The sequence below is a fragment of the Phocoena phocoena genome, chromosome 5 (assembly GCF_963924675.1).
Source record: "Phocoena phocoena chromosome 5, mPhoPho1.1, whole genome shotgun sequence".
NCBI classification, from domain to species: domain Eukaryota; kingdom Metazoa; phylum Chordata; class Mammalia; order Artiodactyla; family Phocoenidae; genus Phocoena; species Phocoena phocoena.
In genome coordinates, this window is record NC_089223.1 from 122,056,196 (window position 1) to 122,078,797 (window position 22,602).

Here is a 22,602-nt window from a genome sequence, read left to right on the forward strand (position 1 = left end):
CTGGGTAACTAGCTAATTGAGTTAGCTGTTCATTTTCACAGATAATTTATTAAATACATTTATTGAGGGAGGAATTTATCCTCACAAAGAAGATACCCTGTAGAATTCTCATTCCATGTATTCCTGGAAATGATTGTTGAACTTGGCAAATATTTGCTTTATTTTTTTTAGATACTAGCATGCATCCCTACATCAGCTGAAGGCAGAGAATGGTTAGACATTCCACTTGATACCTGTATTTATGTCTTTCAAACTATGTTTCCAGCTTCAGTGTTTTAAATTAAATTAGGAATACAATAGGTAAAGTTTATTTCTCATTTCTAATTTGATTTAACTGTTTGTGGTGATAATAATGATAATATTCACCATGGCATTAATTTCAAAGAAAATAGCCCCTCAAGTTCTTCCCATTTCTCCAAAAGAGAAATGCCATAGATCCACATTACAGATTCAGTATAACATTCATGCTCAGCCCTGTCATTCATTAAAATACACATCTCATTTTCAAAGTTGCATTTCATGAACAAATTTAACTTGTTTAACAGCATGCCCAATTCTACCATACACAGTCATTGTATAGTATAGTCAATTTACATTTAAACATAAATCAATTTTAAAAGGATAACTAAAATTTCACTGTCATTAGAGGCAGATGGAAATTGAGGCAATTGAATCAAGGAGAAAGGAGACATTGATCTTGTGGCTGCACCATCCCTTGTCTCCAGTAACCCTTATAACTCTGTTTCATTGGCTTTGAATAATCAGGCTTTGGGAGCATGAGATTATCTTGGTTGAAATAGAGCCAGTTAAATTGAATTATGACAGTATTTACTCAGTGCGTATTAAGAATACTAGGAATGGGTGGGTATGGATTTGTTTATTCCAGCAAAGATATTTATTGGACATGCAGGAAACTGAACAAGTTCATTGGTGGCAGATCACCAATGATTAAAACGGGAAAGGACCCCTGTCTTGAACAAGTGCATTGGGTTTCTATCAAAGAAGCAGAACCACTAAGAGTGATACAGAATAAGAAACTAATTTTGAATATTAGATCTTGTATAGACTTCTTAACAAACTCCCACACTTGTTGGTTTCTCACTGCCTATAAACTGGGTTGAAGGTTGACCTGAAGGAGATGCTGGTACTATTGGCCATGGAGATGCACGAGTACCTGACTCAGGAAGGCCTGTCTGTTACCCCATGTTAACAAAATGAGCCAACAGATCAGCAACAGCTTGAGTGAGCTGCAGCAGTGCTTGGTCCTATGTTAATTTTCAGAGAGAAAAGAACTTTTTCTTTACTTCTATCTTCTACATCTTATACAAATTTTTCTGATGGCCACCTTTAATCTGGACACATTCAAGGAGGGGGTTCTGGAAAATGTGGTTCCAGCTTAATGTCCCAGAGTACAAAGACATTACAGTAATTACAGTGGGGGAGATATTAATCAGACAAGCACTTAGACATTTAAAAGTATAACTGGTAGAAAGTGTAATAGAAAAGAGGTTCAAAGTGCTTTGAGATAAAAGGAATTGATAGGGAAGTTTAAAGAAAAGCTTGAATTCTCAACTGATGGAAAAGAAAGCTTTTACTAAGCAAACTTAGAGATGAAGAAAAATGGTGAGAAGAGTATGTGCAATTGTCTGATGAGAGGTTCCACAGCACCTGCCTGAATCTATAGGTAGAATTTAATCTGGACTTTGAAATATTAAGTTCTATATATCTAGCTATATAACCACATTTAGTCTGTAACTAAATCTAGTTAAAGACATCTGTACATGAGATATAATTATAGATAAATACTTAAAGATTGAAACCATTCAACATCTAGATATAGACAATGAAAACAACTTATCAGCTCATTTTCTAAAAGTATGTTATTTTAAATCAAGGTTATTTGTCAGTCCTTAACCTTTAGAAGCTTAAAATCAATCAATTAGCAAAAATAAGTCTATCAGAACAAAGCAAATAGATAATTATAAATTATTTCAGTTCACTCATTTATTTAAAATTATTTATTTTATGCCTACAAAGTGCCAGATTATTGTAGCAGGAGCTGAGAATGAGATATATTAAAATATATATATAGGCCAAGTGACTCAGAGAGTTTGCAGCAGAAAGATATATGGAAATAAACAACTATACTACAGTGAAGCTATTTATATATTTATATATATATATATATATAATACCATTAGCATAGGCGTGGATTTATCAGCAGGGCAATAACATTAGGTGAAATTTAAAGAATGAATCATTTAGCAGCTGAACATGTGTTAGAGGAGTTTCAAGACAAAATGAAGATGGGAAAGTACTGAAGAGTGAATCAGCACCTTTATTTAGTCCAGAGAACTCTGTGCAGCCTGATATTATTTGAATACTAAGAATGAATGGGGAGAGGTGTGTGCAGGAAGAGGACAGGATCAAATAGGAAGAGTTTATACATATGTTAAGAAATTAAAACTCTATCCTAGAACTAAGAGTGGATAATAAATGTGACCAAGAAAGATAAATGATTTAAAAAACGAAACAGTGATATTTAAGGTAGACAATACCAATATAGCAACATTCCTACCAGGAATTGATTTCTTACTCTCCAGTGTAATCCTATTAAAAATAAAATAAAAATAAAAAAAATTAGGATCGTCTTCCTGCCTCCCTGTCTCTTGCATTCTTCTAAGCAGCTTAGTTAAAGGCCACCTAGTCTAACTTGTAAGTATTGGTATCTCTCAAATTTATAGTATAGAGGTTTAGTCCTCTTCATTTGTTCAGTTCACTTGCTGTCTTGTCAATTTGTGAAAAAGGTCACTTTGCTAAGTTCATATTCCCGGGTCAATGATTATTGCATCATTGTTTGTATGGTCTCTTCTTAGCCTCTGCTTGGATTGGGTAACACAGAACACCATTGATAAGCAAACATCTGCAACCAACTTTACAGGTTGTCTTTTGTTTATTATGGATTAGTCGACATCAACTGCAATGTCTTCACATACTTTTTTCTTAAACCCCCAGATTCACACCTTTCTTAAACTCCATTGTATTTCAAGATACTGTATTTTCCTTGGTAAATGGTTTAGAAATTAGAAAAAAATTATTTTGAGGAATTTTAATGTTTCCTAATTACCACACTTTTGAAGAAAGCCAAAAGGAAAATTAAAAATAATACCAAGTATTCAATAGTCAGCTCTTTAATTAGTATTCAGAGGCTTAAAATCAAACTCTGACCCCACAATAGACAGCTTCAAAACTCTTTCATTCATTCCTGCTAAAACCTTCTGAAACTTACTTTCCTTGCATCTTTCTCTACTTTACTTTCATAGTCCACTTACATCATTTTGCTCTTTCCCCTAACCTCTTATATGTGCTACCTTTTCCTCACCATTTTTATCAGGAAAAGAACAATCATATTACACTATATCCCCTTAAAATTATATGACCAGAAGACTCATTTATAGAAGATAATATAAACTCTGGTCTAGAATTTATTTGGTATCCAATTTTAGGTTTATGAATAAAGGTTTTTGTTAACCTCAAGCATTTAGGCAGAAACTTTCTGAAAAGTTTAGAATTGTTTTTAATTGTACTTATTGTCCTGGACTAACAGATATGTACCAGCAAATAGACTTAATTGTTAGCCTTTCATATGAGGAAGCATAATTAGAAGTAGTAAGATGGGAAAGATTAGGAGGAAATTTGAATAACTCAGTTGTGCATGATTTTTAAAATATCTTTGAAAGGTCAAGGAAAAAAATATAAAATACACTTTATATGGCCATTTCAGGATCCTTTCTTTTACAGCAGATTGAACAAAGATCCAAAATTGTAAACAAAATAGAGCTGAATCAATAAGAGATTTTATAATTAGACTATAAGTTTTCAAATAGTATTCTGTGATAGATACGTAGGACAAAATGAATGGGGCCTTTTTCTGTCTTTTGTAACTAGGCTTATGCCTAAAATTATGACAGGGAATTGCTAGGTGTTTTCCAACATTTGGATGACATTTTTTTCAGTGAGCCTCAGAAAGTAAATGAGCCAAAATTGAAACCAATTATGGCCCTTCAGATGAAACAACAGACCCCCCAAATAAAAATAAGACCAAAAGGCCCTCTGCTCTCTTAGAATTGAGTGCCTGTGGAGAGATACAGGTGGATATCACAAACACAAGAATCTTTGGAAGAAACTACTGTCCACACTTGATAAGAAACAGAAGGGTAGCTATTCAACTCTGCTCAGTGATTTTACTCAAAGGAAGAGAGCAGTTTTTAACAATTCTCACTTTTCCTCTAAAGGAGAACTATGTAAATATAGTTGGATGTTAATATCTCTTCTTTAATATGGGTGTTATTATATATTTCATTAATCCCACCATCACAGGACTCCCACAGAGCAAAGTTTCAAATGATCTAAAAACCATGAAATAAAGCAAATTGAATGGTAGCAAGCATAAAAAAGAAGAAAAAGTTGTATTGCTTAAAGTAAAAATGCCTGGTTGGGCCAGAAGATAGTAAAAGATAGCCTCGAGTGTATATAGTAAGTGGTGCAAGGCTTCAGGGGAAGTGAACATTTTTTGCCTTGGTTTACAAAAAAATTTAAGTAGTGAAAATTTCTACAACCCTAAATTTTTTTTAATTTTAATTTTTTATATAGCAGGTTCTTATTATCTATTTTATACATATTACTGTATATATGTCAATCCCAATCTCCAAGTTCATTCCACCACCACCCTACCAACCCCTACTTTCACCCCCTTGGTGTCAATACATCTGTCCTCTACATCTGCATCTCTATTTCTGCCTTGCAAACCAGTTCATCTGTACCATTCTTCTAGATTCCACATATATGTGTTAATATGCCATATTTGTTTTTCTCTTTCTGACTTACTTCACTCTGTATGACAGTCTCTAGGTCCATCCACGTCTCTACAAATGACCCAATTTCATTCCTTTTTATGGCTGAGTAATATTCCATTGTATATATGTATCACATCTTCTTTATCCATTTGTCTGTCAGTGGGCATTTAGGTTGCTTCCATGACCTGGTTACTGTAAATAGTGCTGCAGTGGACATTGGGGTGCATGTGTCTTTTTGAATTATGGTTTTCTCTGGATATATGCCCAGTAATGGGATTGCTGGGTTATATGGTAATTCTATATTTAGTTTTTTAAGGAACCTCCATATGTCTTCCATAGTGGCTGTATCAATTTACATTCCCACCAACAGTGCAAGAGGGTTCCCTTTTCTTCACACCCTCTCCAGCATTTGTTGTTTGTAGATTTTCTGATGATGCCCGTTCTAACTGGTGTGAGGTGATACCTCATTGTAGTTTTGATTTGCATTTCTCTAATAATTAGTGATGTTGAGAAGCTTTTCATGTACCTCTTGGCCATCTGTATGTCTTCTTTGGAGAAATGTCTATTTAGGTCTTCTGCCCATTTTTGGATTGGGTTGTTTGTTTTTTTAATATTGAGCTGCATGAGCTATTATAATCTTAAATCCTTTTGTGCCAACTTATAATTGCTATTTTGAGGTTACCATTATAAGAACACTACTTGATTCTCTGTTATTCCACCCTGCCAATCTAAAAAATAGAAATAAGTCAACTTTTCTAATAGGGCTACCAGAAAAAATTTACTGCAGAAGAATTATTTTTAGAGTTTCATGTTGTAGCTGACATGAACGTCACTATACCTACAATATGTATAGTTCAAGAAGTAACCAAAGAAGGGGCTATAATACCAGGGCAAGAGGCATATACAGAATTAGTAGAAAAGAACCTATAAGAATCCAGGTGAATCGTTCCAGATCATCATAAAGTTTTCTTTTAGCATGTACATAAATATATTAGGCCATGTTTTAAGATGATCAAGTTAAAAACTTGGCACAATTAAAAGACAGATGCCTATTATAGGCTATATCTTCATCCAGTAACCAAGGTTTATTTTCATTTGCCTTAGAGTATCTTTAGCCTCAACTAAACTAATCAATGTATCTTCTGATTTTAAATGAAGACTACTTTTAAATATGGAGAGTTCCATATGCAGTACAATCTCTATTGCTAAATGAAAATACCAAACTAGTTGAATGTGAAAGTTTGTTTTCTCCCCATCTTACCATCAACTTAACATTGTAGTCTATTACTCATAACCAATGAAGGAGAAGTCCGTGATTGTGTTTCTCAAGTTTAAGGAGTATCCATGAACAGAGCAAATATTTTGGGTAATTCCTTAACAAATTCTGATTTAGTAGTGTTTGTTAATGGGTCTTATTTTAATAATAGAAAGGGACAATGCTAGACAGATTATGCAATAACTACTCCAGACTCTCCTGTAACATCCAGTCTCTTACCAGAAGTCAAATTGTCTTAAATGGCCAAATTTGTGGTCTTCTCTAGAGCATCACAACTCGTTCTTTTAAAAGGTGGATAAATAAATACTGGTAGTTGTTAACTAGTTCATTACTCTGAAAGGCTGTGAACAAAAAGAGATTTGCTAGTCAAAGTTACTGACATCAAGGTAGAATCAAAGGCAAAGAAATACCAAAAATAAAGTGGTCACTGCTCTAAACAGGCTGCTTTGATTAAGGTCCTTATGTAGGGATCTGTTATAGAACAAAAATACAAGTCCATGGTAAAATTCAAGAATTACATTATTGGTTAAAAACTTGACCCCCAATTCTGAGAAGAAATAATGGTAACAATCTGGATATAAAATATAGAAGGAAAGATATCTGGCAAAGCCAAATGTCTGCCTGGTGCCATTAGATAACCTCAAAAGGACAGCTTGCAAAAACTTTCTTTGAGACACTCTATTATAGTAGTCTTGTAAATTGGGACAACTTAGTCTTTTTAGAGTAGGATGATCACCGATTTAATTAAAACAAGTTCCACCTGGGAAGTATGAAGCATAGAAAATAATTTTGTAGATTTATTAAAAATTAATGCAATGAAAGGACTTCTTTTTCTGTAATGGAGTAAAAGGTGCTGTACTTGCCTTCCAGCCATAAGTAACTAGAAAATAGATAAAATATATGAAGCAACTGTGTTATGATGATGGGCAATATTAACAGCAGGAATGTGATCCTTGAGGGAAGGGGGTAAAAATAAAGTGTATGATATTCCTTTTGTATTTTTCTTACTTACAAGCCATGGTATAGTGAGGGGCAACCAAGCAGAGCACAGCATCTCCACTGAGTTGAGAAAACAGAAATTAGAATTCAGGGAGGTTGCAGTGGTGAGAGTGTATAGAGGAGAGTCACAAAGAGTAGGTAGTTATGGAGAAAGAGAGTTTTAAAAATCTGTATGGGGTTACCATTAAGGCTTGAATCCTAAGCTGCATAAACGTAGGGTGAGACACCATGAGGCCAGGCAAAAAAATGTCCATAAGAGAAAGAACAACTACCATGAAAAAACTGCAACAATTTCTACAGCTTCCAAAGGGCTGGGTGATAATTGACTTGGACATGGTCAGAGTATAAAGAACTAGTTAAACACCCAGGGCATTCACTAGAGATCCGAAAAGGTACAATTAGGTGCTAAATTAAATAGGCTAAATTAGTTCGAGAGTAAAGGAAATTCTAGACATGCTCTAATAAAGCTTAAAATCAAGTCTGAAAAGGATCAGGTAGACTCACAAGTAATATAATTGCCTGCTGAAAAATAAAGTTGAAGGAAAAGTATAACATATGAAAACTCATCAACAGAAAGGAGTGAAAATTTTACAAAATGGTAAATACAACTAAATTTTTGTTTTGTTAAGAAACAATTGACAGTACAAAGCAAAAATAAATGCGTTCATCATTGAGTTTATAAATTTTGTAGATGTGAAGATTATTAGTGTTAACATAAAGGAGGGGATAAGTTATGAATATTGTTAGAAGTTTACACATATAGGTGAAAGAATAAAATATTATTTGAAGATAAATTGTAACAAGTTAAAGTTGTACATTTTAAACTCCAGAGTACGTAATCACTAAGATAATAAAACATTATATTGTCCCTAATTATCCATGGGGGATTGGTCCAAGGAACCATATTGAATACCAAAATCTGCAGATGCTCAAGTTCCATATTCAGCCCTCCTTATCCACAGATTCTGCATCTGTGGATTCAATGAACTGCAGATTGTAAACATAATACACAATCTGCAGTTCATTGAATCTGTGGATTCAGAACCCTCAGATAAGGAGGGTGAACTGTATATTCATTGAAAATAAACCACATGTAAGTGGACTCACACAATGCAAACCTGTGTTGTTCAAGGGTCAACTGTATTGCTAATGATCCAATAGAGACCATGAAAAGGAATGTTAAAAAATAATACTTCAGATAAGCAATAAATGAAAAACAAATGAAGGAAACGATAGCAAAGATTAATAAAACTAAAAGCTGGTTCTTTGAGAAGATAAACAAAATTGTGAAACCATTAGCCAGACTCATCAAGAAGAAAAATGGAGAAGACTCAAATCAATAGACTTAGAAATAAAAAAGGGGCATTTTTCACAGAACTAGAACAAAAAATTTCACAATTTGTATGGAAACACAAAAGACCCCAAATAGCTAAAGCAATTTTGAGAAAGAAAAACGGAGCTGGAGGAATCAGGCTCCCAGACTTCAGAGTATACTACAAAGCTACAGTAATCAAGACAGTATGGTACTGGCACAAAAACAGAATTATAGATCAATGGAACAGGATAGAAAGCCTAGAGATAAACCCATGCACATATGTCACTTTATCTTTGATAAAGGAGGCAAGAATATACATGGAGAAAAGACAGCCTCTTCAATAAGTGGTGCTGGGAAAACTGGACAGCTACATGTAAAAGAATGAAATTAGAACACTCCCTAACACTATACACAAAAATAAACTCAAAATGGATTAAAGACCTAAATGTAAGGCCAGAGAATATAAAAGTCTTAGAGGAAAACATAGGCAGAACACTCTATGATATAAATCAGCGCAAGATCCTTTTGGACCCACCTCCTAGAGAAATGGAAATAAAAATAAACCAATGGGACCTAGTGAAACTTCAAAGCTTTTGCACAGAAAAGGAAACCATAAACAAGATGAAAGGACAACCCTCAGAATGGTAGAAAATATTTGCAAATGAAGCAACTGTCAGAGGACCAATCTCCAAAATTTACAAGCAGCTCATGCAGCTCAATATCAAAAAAACAAACAACCCAATCCAAAAATGGGCAAAAGACCTAAATAGACATTTCTGTAAAGAAGACATACAGATTGCCAAGAAACACATGAAAGAATGCTCAACATCATTAATCATAAGACAAATGAAATCAAAACTACAATGCGATATCATCTCACACCAGTTAGAATGGCAATCATCAAAAAATCTACAAACAATAAATGCTGGAGAGGGTGTGGAGAAAAGGAAACCCTCATACACTGTTGGTGGGAAATGTAAATTAATACAGCCACTATGGAGAACAGTATGGAGGTTCCTTAAAAAGCTAAAAATAGAACTACCATACTACCCAACAATCCCACTACTGGGCATATACCCTGAGAAAACCAAAAAGAGTAATTTAAAAAGAGTCATGTACCACAATGTTCTTTGCAGCTCTATTTACAATAGCGAGGACATGGAAGCAACCAAAGTGTCCATCAACAGATGAATGTATAAAGAAGATGTGGCACATATATACAATGGAATATTACTCAGCCATTTAAAGAAACGAAATTGAGTTATTTGTAGTGAGGTGGATGGACCTAGAATCTGTCATACAAAGTGAAGTAAGTCAGAAAGAGAAAATCAAATACCATATTGTAACACATGTATATGGCATCTAAAAAAAAAATAAAAAGGTCATGAAGAACCTAGGGGCAAGACAGGAATAAAGATGCAGACCTACTAGAGAATGGACTTGAGGACATGGGTAGGGGGAAGGGTAAGCTGGGACAAAGTGAGAGAGTGGTAGTGTATATATGGACATATATACACTACCAAATGTAAAATAGATAGCTAGTGGGAAGCAGTTACATAGCACAGGGAGATCAGCTTGGTACTTTGGGACCAGCTAGAAGGGTGGGATAGGGAGGGTGGGAGGGAGGGAGATGCAAGAGGGAAGAGATATGGGGATATATGTATATGTAGAACTGATTCACTTTGTTATAAAGTGGAAACTAACACACCATTGTAAAGCAATTATACTCCAATAAAAACGTTAAAAAATATATTCAATCCAAAAGTAATGAGAAAGATAGAAGACAAAGGAAACAAAGACTAGAACTATACATAAGAAACATATTTTAAACATATTTTAAATGTAAATAAGACTCAGGTAATAGAAGAAGTAGGCTGAAAATCAGTGAAGCTATAGAAGACTGGAACAATACTATCAACCAACTTGATGTAATTGAAATTCATAAAACACTCAGTTATACAACAGAAGGGTACTCATGCTTTCCAAGTGCTTATGGAACACTTATCAAGATAGACCATATTCAGGGGAATAAAAATCTCAAATTCAAATAATGCTAAATATATATATTTACCAAAATAGCATTAAATTAGAAATTGATAAAAGTAAACTAACTCGAATATTTTTAAGTTAAACAGCTGCCTGTTTAACATCTCACCTAACCATGACTGTAAAGAATTGCAAATAATTAGGAAATATTTTGAAATGAGTGATGTTTAATTAATAATATAACAAAATCTATGAGATAATGCCGAAGTAGTACATAGAAAGAAGATGATACCATTAATTGCTTTTTTTAGAAAAAGAAAAAACATAAAATTAAAGATTAAGATTACAACTTAAATAGTGAGAAAAAAAAGTTCAAATGAAACCTGAAATAAAATAATAAAGAGTAGTGATCAATTAACTAAAAAACAGAGAGTTAATAGAGAAAATACACCCAAAAGTAGTTCTTAACAAAGATCAGCAAAACTGTTAAACCTCCAGGTAGATTTTATCAGAAATGAAAAACCGACACTATTACAGATCCAACAGGCAATAAAAATAGTAAGTGAATAAAGTGATCACTCTTCAGAAGCAAGATGGATTGCTACACAAAATTTGGTTCAGAGGTCAAGACTGATTATGCACACATGCCAAGAAGACATAAAAATGTTTATTACTTGCATAATGAGGCTTTTTGAGGAGAGCAGAGCAGTAACCCAAACTATCTGAAAATGGTTTTAGTGAGCAGGGAAAGGAGATTGACTTGGGTTTTTTATTGTGGTTATGGGATGGGGTTGGGATAAGGGTTCCCTTGTGTAGGCAGGGGCTTGCATGGTTTGAAAATCCAATTAACTTCAAAGGAAGAAGCATGTTCACTCTTGTCTTTCCTAGATAGGAGGCAGAAGGAAAAGACAGATGGCTGAGGTTTAAAAGCTCACTCTTGGCTTTCCCAGATATATGGCAAAAGGAAAAGACAGAGGGCTGAGATTTAACAGCTGTCGGCACTCAAAAAGTAGAGTCAGACTTTTTATCATAGAATATTATAAACAAATACATTTATGCCATTAAATATTATAACTTGAAATGGACAAATGAAACATTCAAATAATCAAAACCTATAAGAGGAGCAACAGAAAATTTCAATAATAGTGTGTATACGTATATGTATGCAATCAAATTCATGATGAACACCTTCTCACAAAGAAAGATAGCTTCACTGTTGAATTCTATCAGATATTTCTGGAATAAATAGTACCAATTTTATGCAAACTTGGTTTAAAAACAAAGCAGAAAAAAATTTACCAAATAATTATTTGAGGCCAGCACTACCATGATGCCAGGAACAGACCAAGACATAACAGGGAAAAACCCCTGTAGATTTATGTACATAAACACAAAGACCTTAACAGTATTTTAGCAAATTAAATCAAATAGTATATAAAAAGGGTAATACATCATGACCAACTAGGATTATCCCAAGAGTGCCTTTTTGGTTTAACATTCAAAAATCAATCAGTGTAATTCATCATATTAATGGAATAAAGGAGAAAGCTATGATTATTTCAATAGATGGAGAAAAAGCATTTGCTAAAGTTCAAAATTTATTTGTGATAAAAAGTCTCAGTAAGCCAGGAATAAAGGGAGTTTCCTCAATATGATAAAGGTCATCTACAAAAAAACTACAGTGGAGGAGTATTGAATGTTTTCTCCTAAATTCGACAAGACAAGGATGTTACTCTCATCATTCTATATGGTATTGAACTAGAGTCCTAGCCAGTATAGTGTACCAAGGAAAAGAAATAATAGGCAAAGATATTAAAAAGGAAAAAATAACCTGGCTAGATATCTAGGCATTGAAAATCACAAGAAATACACTTAAAAGCTTGTATAAATAAGAAGTGAATTTAGTACAGTCAAATGATACAAGGTCAATAGAGAAAAAGCAATTGTATTTATTTTAACAAGATTTTTAAAAAATATATTTATTTGTTATTTTTGGCTGTGTTGGATCTTCATTGCTGTGTGTGAGCTTTCTCTAGTTGCAGTGAGCAGGGGCTACTCTTCATTGCAGTGCATGGGCTTCTCCTCGCGGTGGCTTCTCTTGTCATGGAGCATGGGCTCTAGAGTGCGCAGGCTTCAGTAGATGCGGCTCGTGGGCTCAGTAGTTGTACCTCCTGGGCTCTAGAGTGCAGGCTCAGTAGTTGTGGCTCACGGGCTTTGTTGTTCCACGGCATGTGGGATCTTCCCAGACCAGGGCTCAAACCCATGTCCCCTGCATTGGCAGGTGGATTCTTAACCACTGCTCCACCAGAGAAGCCCAAGCAGTTGTATTTTGCTAAATGTGAATATTGTAACTATTCATGAATGAAATATAAATGAAAATAAATGTGCCCTTTTAATAGAATGGAAAAAGATGAAATATTTAGTATAATTTAATAAGATATATTCAAGACTTGTACCTTGCATGCTGAAATACATTGCTTGAGATAAATTAAAGAGGTCTGTATAAACGGAGAGATAATATCGTGTTCATTGATTTGAAGATGTAATGTTATTAAGATGATGATTCCGAACCTCAAACTAATCTACGGATTTAACAAAACCTCAACTCAAATATTACCAAACTTTTTTTTAACTTATAAGTTTTTTAAAAAATAAATTTATTTATTTATTTTTGGCTGCATTGGGTCTTCATTGCTGCACGTGGGTTTTATCTAGTTGCAGTGAGAGGGGGCTACTCTCTGTTGTGGTGCATGGGCTTCTCATTTTGATGGCTTCTCTTGTTGTGGAACACGGGTTCTAGAGCGCAGGCTCAGTAGTTGTGGTGCACAGGCTTAGTTGCGCCCTGGCATGTGAGATCTTCCCAGACCAGGGCTCGAACCCATGTCCCCTGCATTGGCAGGTGGATTCTTAATCACTGCACAACCAGGGAAGTCCCTACAGGTTGTTTTTTAATTTATGAGGGAATACAATGAGCTTAAAATAACCAAAATTGTTTTGAAACAAACAGTGTTGAGAGATTTACACAAACTGTTTTTTAAAATTCCTGTTAAAAAAAGGTTTCTCAACCTGGATACTTGACATTTTGGGCTAGATAATTCTTTCTCGTGGGGAACTTTCCTGTGTGTTGTAGGAGGTTAGCGGCATCCTTGGCCCCTATTCGCTAGATGCCAGTAGCATCTCCCACACCCCTATAGTTTGACAACTAAAAATGTTTCCAGACATGACCAAATGTCCTCTGTAGTCTAAATCAACCCCACTTGAGAACCACTGCTATAAAATTACATAATTAAGACAGTGTGGTACTGGCCAAAGGATAAAAATAAAGATTATTGGAACAAAAAAGATAGTGCAGAAAAAGACCAACACTTAGGCTCTATTGATTTTTTATAAGGTGCCAAAATAATTGAAGGGGAAAGGATAATCTTTTCAACAAATGGTTCCAGACCAACTGGATATCCATATGGGAAAAAATATACTTCATCTGTCACTTAACAGCCTACACAAAAGTTAGTTCTAAAATAGATCACGTTCCTAGATATAATAATTAAAACACTAAACCTTCAACAAGAATACATAGGAAAAAATATTTATGACAGGGACCTTCAAGATGGCAGAGGATTAAGACATGGAGATAACCTTTCTCCCCACAAATACATCAAAAATACATCTACATGTGGAAAAACTCCTGCTGAACACTGGCAGAAGGCCTCAACTTCCCAAAAGGCAAGAAAATCCCCACGTACCTGGGTAGGGCAAAAGAAGAAACAGAGAAAAAAGAATAGGGACGGGACCTGCACCTCTGGGAGGGAGCTGTGAAGGAGGAAAAGTTTCCACACACACTAGGAAGCCCCTTCACTGGTGGAGATGGGGTGTGGGCAGGGGGAACCTTCAGAGCCACGGAGGAGAGTGCACCAACAGGGGTGCAGAGGGCAAAGCGGAGAGATTTCCACACAGAGGATCGGTGCCGATCAGCACTCACAAGCCTGAGATGCTTGTCTGCTCACCAGCTGGGACAGGTGGGCACTGGGAGCTGTAGCTCAGGCTTCAGTGGTCAGACCCCAGGTAGAGGACTGGGGTTGGCTGTGTAAAGACAGCTGGAAGGGGGCTAGTACACCACAGCTAGCTGGGAAGAGTCAGGGAAAAAGTCTGGACCTGCCGAAGAGGCAAGAGACCATTGTTTTGGGGTGTACGAGAAGGGGTGATTCCTTCCCCATGTGCCCACAGAAGGCAGAGCACCAGATGCACCAGATGAAAAATCTGAAAGAGAAATTAAGGAAACACTCCCATTTACCGTTGCAACAAAAGAATAAAATACCTAGGAAATAACCTACTAAGGAGACAAAAGACCTGTATGCAGAAAACTTTAAGACACTGATGAAAGGAATTAAAGATGATATAGACAGATGGAGAGATATACCATGTTCTTGGATTGGAAGAATCAACATTGTGAAAATGACTATACTACCCAAAGCAATCTACAGATTCAGTGCAATCCCTATCAAAGTACCAATGGCATTTTTCACAGAACTAGAACAAAAAAATTCACAATTTGTATGGAAACACAAAATACTGCAAATAGCCAAAGCAATCTTGAGAGAGAAAAATGGAGCTGGAGGAATAGGGTTCCTGACTTCAGACTATACTACAAAGCTACACTAATCAAGACAGTATGGTACTGACAGAAAAACAGAAATGTAGGTCAATGGAACAGGATAGAAAGGTCCAGAGATAAACCCATGCACATATGGTCACCTTATCTTTGATAAAGGAGGCAAGAATATACAATGGAGAAAAGACAGCCTCTTCAGTAAATGGTGCTGGGAAAACTGGACAGCTACATGTAAAGAATGAAATTAGAACACTCGCTAACACCATACAGAAAAATAAACTCAAAATGGATTAAAGAACTAAATGTAAGGCCAGACACTATAAAACTCTTAGAGGAAAACATAGGCAGAACACTCTGTTATATAAATGACAGCAATACCCTTTTGGACCTACCTCCTAGAAAAATGGAAATAAAAATAAACCAATATGACCTAATGAAACTTCAAAGCTTTTGCACAGCAAAGGAAACCATAAACAAGATGAAAAGACAATCCTCAGAATGGGAGAAAATATTTGCAAATGAAGCAACTGACAAAGGATTAATCTCCAAAATTTACAAGCAGCTCATGAAGCTCAATATCGAAAAAACAAACACCCAATCCAAAAACGGGTGGAAAACCTAAATCGACATTTCTCAAGAGAAGATATACAGATTGCCAACAAACCCATGAAAGAATGCTCAACATCACTATTAGAGAAATGTAAATCAAAACCACAATGAGGTATCACCTCACACCGGTCAGAATGGCCATCATCAAAAAATGTACGAACAATAAATGCTGGAGAGGGTGTGGAGAAAAGGGAACCCTTTTGCGCTGTTGCTGGGAATGTAAATTAATACAGCCACTATGGAGAACAGTATGGAGACTCCTTAAAAAACTAAAAATAGAACTACCACATGGCCCAGCAATGCACTACTGGGCATATACCCTGAAATAACCATAATTCAAACTTAGACATGTACCACAATGTTCATTGCAGCAGTATTTACAGTAGCCAGGACATGGAAACAACCTAAGTGTCCATCAACAGATTAATGGATAAAGAAGAGGCACGGGCTTCCCTGGTGGCGCAGTGGTTGAGAGTCTGCCTGCCAATGCAGGGGACACGGGTTCGAGCCCTGGTCTGGGAAGATCCCACATGCCACGGAGCAACTAGGCCCATGAGCCACAACTACTGAGCCTGCGCGTCTGGAGCCTGTGCTCCGCAACAAGAGAGGCTGCAATAGTGAGAGGCCCGCGCACCGCAATGAAGAGTGGCCCCTGCTTGCCGCAGCTAGAGAAAGCCCTCGCACAGAAACGAAGACCCAACATAGCCAAAAATAAATAAATAAATTTATTAAAAAAAAAAAAAGAAGAGGCACGTATATACAATGGAATATTACTCAGCCATAAAAAGGAATGAAATTGAGTTATATGTAGTGAGGTGGATGGACCTAGCATCTGTCATACAGAGTGAAGTAAGTTAGAAAGAGAAAAAGAAATACCGTATGCTAACACATATATATGGAATCCAAAAAAATAAAATTGTTCTGATGAACCTAGGGGCAGGACAAGAATGAAGACACAGATGTAGAGAATGGACTTGAGGACATGGGGAGGGGGAAGGTTAAGCTGGGATGAAGTGAGAGATTAGCATTGACATATATACATTACCAAATGTAAAATAGATAGCTAGTGATTAGCAGCTTCATAGCACAGGGAGATCAGTTCGGTGCTTTGTGACCACCTAGAGGGGTGGGATAGGGAGGATTGGAGGGAGACGCAAGAGGGACGAGATATGGGGATATATGTATACATATAGCTGATTCACTTAGTTATACAGCAGAAACTAACACACCATTGTAAAGCAATTATACGGCAATAAAGTTGTTAAAAAAATAAAAATAAATAAAATGGGTAAAAAATTATTTATGACAATGAAATAAGGAAAAATTTGTTGAGATCCGATTACTAAATTATGTAAGAAAAACTGTAAATTGTACTTCATTGAAATAAATAATTTCTGTTCTCTTTATAAAGACACTCAGAAAGAAAATGAGATGTTATGCTATCAGAGGACAAAGAACTTTTATCTGGAATATATTTTAAAAATCATAATACTTATGTATGAATATATATAAAGAATATATAAAGAACTCTTACAGTTGAATATAAAGATAAGTAGCCCCAAATTTTTTAAAAGGCAAATTATTTGAACATAAACTTCTCAAAAGGAGCCAACAAAGTGGCCAAAGTAAAAACAAGCTAAACATCATTCATCAAGGAATGACTAATTATAAATATAATGTAATGCCACTATACACATATGACTGACAATACCAAGTATCCATTAGAAGGTAGAGCAACTGGAATTCTAATGCATTGTTGGTAGGAATGAGAAGTAGTACAAGTACTTAGAAAAACTGGCCAGTTTCTAATAAAGTTGATGAGCACCCTCCAGTGGACCCAATGACTGTAGTTGTAGGTATTTATCCACAAGTTCAACCAAAAAGTTGTACATAAGTGTTCATGGCGGCTTGATTAACAGCTTCAAATTGAAACAACCCAAATTTTCAACGACAGGCAAATGGGTAAACAAATTGTGGTATATTTATAGAAATGAATATTTCTCAGCCATAAATAGAAACAGTCTTATACGTGATATACCATGCATAAATCTCAAATACATTATGCTTAGTGCAAGAAACCAGTCACAAAAGAATATATAGTGTATGATTCCATGTATATGAAATTCCAGTACAATAGATCTACTTGTAAAGAGTCTTGGAACTTTTTGGGGTGATAGAAATGATCTACAACTTTATTTGGATGTTCCTTTCTTGGGTGAATACATTTATTAAACTACATGCTTTTAAAATTTGTAGGTTTTTTTTGTATGTAAATGATATCTCAATAAAGCTATAAAAGAAAGAATTAAATGGGAATAAAAATAAATTATTTCCTCAAATGTACATGCAACACCTTAATAGAGTTAATAATATCTCTGGATATAGCCCCCAAATTGTTTTTCTTTTTTTGTTCCCTCATTTCTGATTCTTCACAGACAGTGCAAAATGAAAGGAAATTAAAAAAAAAAAATTCCTAGCAGGAAGCATGCTTATTTTGAATTTTAATTCTTTTAATACTATGAAAATTCTCATTTTCTTATTTGATGAAAGAAACCAATTTAATTATTCTCATTGTAATTGAAATTATTTGATCTCTTTAAACAGAAACTTCATCCTTATTGAGTTCTTCTATAGCAAACTGGATATATATTTTAATTTGTTTTTAGTTAATTATTTTGAAAAATGCTACACCAAAGTATTTATAGTAATTATAGCTAATTCCTAATTACTCACTGACATATATATATATATACACACACACACACATACATACATGCATACATACATACATAATATATACATAAGTTTTTAAAATAAAAAGTAAGCAAGTTAACAGATCTAAGCAGTAGTAATTATGTAGAAGCAACCTGTGACAAGCTCGTACTGGAATTTTATTTTCAATGCTAGAGTTCTACTGCCCTCTGCTGTATTGATGGGGAAATGGAATACATAGGAACTGTGACTCCTTGCAAATACAGGAAGACTGAACAAGAGAAGCAGAATTTTCCCCATCAGTTGATTTCAATTCTATGATATATCTGTCCACTAAAGGAGAAACATGAATTCATATACAGTGAGAATTGCATGGATTGTAGCCTTTTAAAATGTGAAGTGACCTAAGAAATTAGATACCTTTCTCATTTTATTGAAGTCAAATTTGAGGCTTCCAAAATTGAAGTGACTTTATCCAATTAAACTCAATGAGTCAGTGGTGAATCCAGGAATAAAATATAGAGCTTGCCTTTATTCAAACAAAGCTGAGCCAAAATTCACCTCTACTGAATACAGTATTCACACATGGTTCAAATTATTTGTAAAAACGAGAGAGTAGGCAGTAACATGAAGAATACTTGAATGTAGCAACTTTTTTTCAGGTACCCTTAAATACTATATACAAAAAAATCCCTCTCTCCCTCCCTTCCTTCCTCTCTTCCTTCCTTCCTTTTTGTTTTTTCCTTCTTTCTCCTTTCTTTCCTTTTTCTCTCTCTCTCTCCCTCCCTCCCTGTCCCTCTGTCTTTCTTTTTCCTTCCTTTTTTTCCTATGAGTATCAGAACACTACTGAAGGCGTTGTTTATGACTGATGGGGACAGCATGGGATAAAGGTAAAGAGCCTGGGCTTTGTCATTAGATGTGTGTTTTAATCCCATTTCTACCATTGATAAACCACATGATTCTTAGGCAATTTATTTCACCTTCCTAAACCTCAGTGGCTTCATCAGTAAATTGGAGATGGAAATAATAGCATGATGTCATGCAGAGACTGTGAGCATTAAATAGGATTGTGAACATTCAGGTATACTCATTTAAGTAATAAATATTATAAATATAAAAAATAGAATTTGTGCAGGAATTTAAAGTGCTTCTGTATATAATGGGCTTAGAAAATGTCCAGACTAAAATATAGATAATAGTGCTTTACTCCTACTGCTATGTTGCAATTTTATTCCAAAATATTATACTTCTATTTCTAAATATTCATTATAGCTAGCCCAACATTTGGTATGTACTATAACTCCTAAAAATTTCCCCTAAAACCAAAGTAAGATCTGTGAAATTTGTAAGTGATGTGATTTAAGGATATTAAGAACTCCTTCCCTTTCTCCAGATTAAAATTAGTGCTTTCATCAGCCATATCATAGTGGATAAAAGTCTCAGTTTGCCTTTGGATGAAATACTGACAATTTATTTTAATGCCAATTTTTTTGGGGGGGGAAGAACATGTATAGCTGTATTAGTCTCTATCGATGTGTCATAGACATAAGTCAGGCATTTTAAGGAAAGAAAGGTAGGGAAGGGTAGGGAAGGGTGCTGTGGAATTGGGTACTGTATTTCAGTGATCGGCATGCAGTTCAGGTCAATGCACCTTGGGCTGTAGGTGCATTATTTGTTACTGGGGTGTCACTGCTTCTAAGCTCTTCAGCTGACAAAGCAAGGGAAATTATGTGTTAAACGAACTTGTTATATACAAATATCTGTAAAATTTCCATATGTAACCATCAATATATTAAACTAAACATAGATTCATACAGATCTTTCAAAATCTAATCCATAATCACATGGACTATTTTAGCTCCCCCCCACCTTGTTTATTTGTAAACTCTCATTCTAGCACTGAAAAATCTGGCTCTCACCATCTCCCATTTATTTGCTTAGTTGTTCATTTCCAGGATACATTTGTACCAGTACCAGAATTGTTAACCTGCACCCCTATGGAAAAAAAGTTTATCAACTAGAGTGTAGTGTTTATGTTAGTGTCCTTTTGTCTTAAGTATTATGACTCCATTCATTTCCAAAGTTACTTAGGTCAGGGTATTTTCCTCTCATTCCCTTCAGTGAGATTGTTTAATACATTTGTAATATGGTTATATTCTTTTGTCACCATCTGGATTCCATCCTGAGCTCCCCAAAACTCCTAAATGATTTGGTTTTTTTAATTTGCGTACATTAGGTTTTAATCTTTGTGCTATAAAGCTCTATGGGTTTTGATAAATACATAGTGTCATATATACACCATTATGATATTGTTCAGAATAATTTCACTACTTTAAAAATCCCTTGTGTTTCACCTATTCAACGCTCCCTTAGGAAACCTGGCAACCTCTGACCTTTAACTCTCTCTGGTTTTGCTTTTTCCAGAATGTGATATATTTGGACATATAGTATATAGCCTTTCCAGACTTACTTTTTTCACTTAGCAATATTCCTTTAAGGTACCTCTATATCTGTTTTGTGGCCTGAAAGTTCATTTCTTTTTTATCACTGAATAATATTCCATTATGTGGATGTACCACAGTTTATCCATTCATCTATTGAAGGCCATCTTCACATTTTTGGTGATTGTGAATAAAACTGCTATAAACATTCACCAACAATGAATGAGAGTTCCTGTTGCTCCACATCCTAATCAGTATTTGGTTTTGTCAGTTTCTTAGATATTAGCCATTCTAATATATTTACAGTGGTTTTAATTTGCAATTCTCTAAAGACCAGTGATGTTGAGCATTTTTTCACATGCTTTTTTGTTATCTGTGTATTTTTTAATGATTTATCTGTTCAGATCCATTGCCCATTTTTAATTAGGTTGCTTTGTTTACTTATTGAGATTTAAGTATTGTTTGTATATTATAGATACAAGTCCTGTATCAAATATGTGTTTTGCACATTTTTCTCAGTCTGTGGTTTGTCTTTTCATTCTCTTAATAAGTCTTTTCGTTCTCTTAACTGACTTATTCTGTCTTTTACAGAGAAGACTTCTTTTTTTTCTATTTTAATAAAATTCAAGTCAATTTTTTTTTCTTTGTGGATCATGCTTTTGGATTTGTACCTAAAAACTCATTACCAAACCCAAGGTCATCTGGATTTTCTCCTTTGTTTTCTTCTAAAAGTTTTAGAGGTTTGCATTTTACATTTAGAACTATGATTCATTCTGAGTTAATTTTTGTGAAAGGTCTGTTTCTGTTGTTTCTGTATCTAGGTTCTTTTTTTGGGGAGGGGCATAGTGACTGTCTATTGTCAACAAATAATTTGTTGAAAGACTGTCCTTTCTCCATTGAATTGCCTTCACTCCTTTGTCAAAGATCAGGTGTCTATATTTGTGTGTGTGTCTTTTTCTCAGCTCTGTTCTGTTCCATTTGTATATGTATCAATTCTTTTTCCACTTCCCGGAGCTGTTTTGATTACTGTAGCATTATATTAAGTCGTGAAATCAGGTAATGTGAGCCCTTCAAATTTGTTATTTTTCTTCAATATTGTGTTGTCTCTTCTTGGTTTTTTGTGTTTCCATATAAAGGATAGATTGCTGAGGGAATTTCCGGGTGGTCCAGTGGTTAGGACTCGGCACTTTCACTGCTGGGGGCCTGGGTTTGATCCCTGGTTAGGGAACTAAGATACCATAAGCCTCACTGGGTGGCCAAAAAAAAAAAAAAAAAAATAGATTGCTAAGATTTTGATTGGGATTTTGTTGAATCTATAGATAAAGTTAACAAGAAGAACTGACATCTTGATAATGCCTTCCAATCACAAACATGGAGTATTTCTCCATTTATTGTGATCTTTAACTTCTTTCATCAGAGATTTTATAGTTTCCCACATATAAATCTTGTTATATTCATTGTTAGATTTATACATAAATACTTTGGTATTATTTTAAATGGTATTTTTTAGAATTTCAAATTTTACTTGTTCATTGCTAGAAAGCAATTGAATTTTTTATATTAAAATAGTATCCTGTACCACTTCTATAACCAATTCTTAGTTCCAGAATTTTTTCTAGATAGATTATCATGTCATCTGTAGCAGTGTTCATTTTCTTTATTCCTTTTATTTTTCTTAATAAACTGGATAACTTCAATTGACCCATCTTCACATTTGCTAATTCTTTCTTCTGTCAGCTCAAGTCTGCTGTTAAGCACCCTCAATATTTTTTTAAGTTATAATGTAATTTTTAACTCCA